The sequence below is a fragment of the Cyprinus carpio genome, chromosome A5 (genome assembly GCF_018340385.1).
Source record: "Cyprinus carpio isolate SPL01 chromosome A5, ASM1834038v1, whole genome shotgun sequence".
NCBI classification, from domain to species: domain Eukaryota; kingdom Metazoa; phylum Chordata; class Actinopteri; order Cypriniformes; family Cyprinidae; genus Cyprinus; species Cyprinus carpio.
The window spans coordinates 2,971,299-2,974,441 of NC_056576.1; positions in this window are offsets into that span (position 1 = coordinate 2,971,299).

Sequence of the window (3,143 nt, forward strand, 5' to 3'; positions counted from 1 at the left end):
CGAGACCTCAGCGAGAGACGAGACTCCGCGAGACTTCACACACGTGGTTCTTACACCGCGTGGCGCACTACACTGTACATCATTATTGATTTATTAACTTACTTAATTAAGAATAGATTTTATTACTTTTTAAAGTTAACCTGATCTTACTTGACAATTAATTCATTAAGAAATATTTTATTTTTAATTAATTTATTTATTATTTATTATTGTTTTGGATACTTTTTGCATTTATTATATTTATTGTAATACAATATGTAAATGTATATTTTTTTATATTCATAATATTTCTAATTAATTTATTTTATTTATTTTTATTATTTTAAAAACTTTTATTTCTTATGTAATATTCTATTTTATTCTATTTATTATCATATATATATAGCTACGTTACCCCTTATCCACGATATATATATATATCTATTATATATATCTTATATATATATATATATATAGGATATATATATATATGCACACCCACAAAAAAACATATATACATACTTTTTTAAAAAATATTTTTTTATTGTTTTAAAAACGTATTTCTTATGTAATGTTTAGATGTATTGATATATACATATTATTTTCATGTAAAGCATTTATATTATTTTGATGTACAGCATTGTGTATGAATTTTGCGAGGCTATATAACTTGCATTGCTCATTTTATATTGCAAAACCATATTATTAGTTATTTTATTTATTTAATGTATTTCATTGTAATTAATTATTTCTTATTTTATTGTTTTAAAATCTTTATTTCTTATGTAACTTTTTTAAATACATGCATACATAAATAAATACATTTCCAAAACGGAAGTTTTACAAAGAGTTTTAAAAGTGTAATCTGTTCAGACATCAAGCTTAATATCACATCATTAAATATCAGAGCAGCAGTGATATTCCACCACAACATCTTCATGTTACTGGGTGAAATATTATTATAAATTGATCAAATTAATAGACTACTCAATGAAAAACTGATGAAAGCTCCCTCACAGATTCAGTGTGACTGCATACTGCTGTGAAACAGTCCTCCTGTGATAGTTATGATGAACTCATTCACACATGTGGAAACATCTGAGAACATCTGGCAGTTAAATACATTAAAATTGCCATCAATTTTAGACCTGCTTATGCAAATTGGTTTTGTCGAATCAAACACATAAATAAATAACCCATCAAAGAGAAAATTAAAAGTTAAATATAAGACACATAACCTAAAACATAAATTAATTATCGATTACTACTCATCAATCCACTCTGCATAGATAGTTTAGATCAGATCTGGTATGTAGTTTTTATACTTACATTCAGTTGAACAGTAAACCTGTTCAGTGCATGTTTACCATGAACACATTCTTTACAAAACAAACCTAATTATGGTCTGTTTTAAGTAATGTTGTAAACGTATTCTTACTTTACAATGTAATTAGGAATTTGATGTACAAAAGGTGCATTTTTGAAAAGTCAAGGCCATCAGTTCATCTGAGGTCAGGATGAGTTTGTTTCTTTATCAGGTTTGTAGAAATGTAGCACTGCATCAGTGTCTCAGCAATGGATGCTCTGCAGTGAATGGGTGCCGTCAGAATGAGAGTCCAAACAGCTGATAAAAACACCACAATAATCCACAAGTAATCACAGCACTCCAGTCCATCAGTGAACATTTGGAGAGAAGACAAAAGATGAAAACAAATCCAGCATTGTAAGATGTTTTTAAACTCAAATCCATAGAGTCTAAATCCATAATAACAACTTCCTCCAGTGAAACAAAGTGCATCTGCTGTTGTTTTCTCTCACATCAAAATCCGACACATATTGTTTGTAGAGATGTTTAAACAGCTGCTTGAGTCTGCTGCGCAGCTTTCTCTCCTGATTAACAACCAGAACACTTTTTCACTGGAAGGAAGTGTATTATGTATTATAGGGACTCTATGTATTTGATGTAAAAAACGTCTTAATGTGGATGTGTTTCATCTTTGGTTCTTCGCCAGATGGGCACTGAGGGACTGGCGTGCTAGTGGATTACTTGTGATTATTGTCGATGTTTGTATCAGCTGTTTGGACTCTCATTCGTGACGGGCCACCCCTTCACTGAAGAGCATCCGTTGCGGAGACACTGATGCAGTGCTACATTTCTACAAACCTGATGAAGAAACAAAACTCATCCTGATCTCAGATGAACTGAGGATGAGCCACATTTTTCATTTGTGGCGTGGAGTAAACTACTCCTTTAACTTATTTATTAGTTTCGAAACAGTCATAAACCTGCAAGTCGTTTCCAGCTGTTGGAATAACAACTTGCGAACTCCCCCCCCCCCCCCCCCTGGCCCATTCAAAAAGGCATGAAAAAATAAATTAAATCATAAAAAGGCATATAAAATTTGAAAAGTCAATAAAAACCGCAACTAAACGCCCGAAAAACTCATGCACATGACCAAATCGCAAAAAAGTGAAAACAAATAAAATAATAAAAATTAACAAAATCTAGAAAAAGTCATGAAAGTTAAAAAAAAAAAAAACTCAAAAAGGCATAAAAATGTATAAAATCTCGAAAAACTCATCATAAAACTCATTAAAAAATATAATCAATTAAATGAACAAAACCTTGAAAACATCATGGAAAATTAATAAAATCTAAATTCGTAAAAAATTTTTTACAAAATCTTATAAAAAAAGTAATGAATACATCTCGAAAACGGCTTGAAAATGATTCAAGTCATGAAAATTGAACAAAATCTCAAAAAAATCACAAAAAAATGAAATAAAATCATGATGAAAATGAACAAAATTTTAAAAGTTCAAGAAAATTGAAATAAATATCTAAAAGGTTGTGAAAAATGAACAAAATCTCGGCAAAGTCATGACAAATCGAAACTCTTGGATTTCTGGGGGAACTATCCCACCACTCGAATGTCTTTTTCGAAACAGGCATTTCACCTGCAAGTCAGATGCGTGATGGAGCCATCTAAACCCGTCTTCAAAACTCATGCCGACTGAATCATGATTTGAGCGGTTCCAGCATTAAAACAGCTCAAGAGAGCGATTGGTTTTCATCCAGCTGCTGACCTCCGGCGTCTGATCGGCCAGCGCTCCTGATCTGAGGCTTCCAGACATCTGCAGGTGTGAGCGCTCGGCTCAAGGGC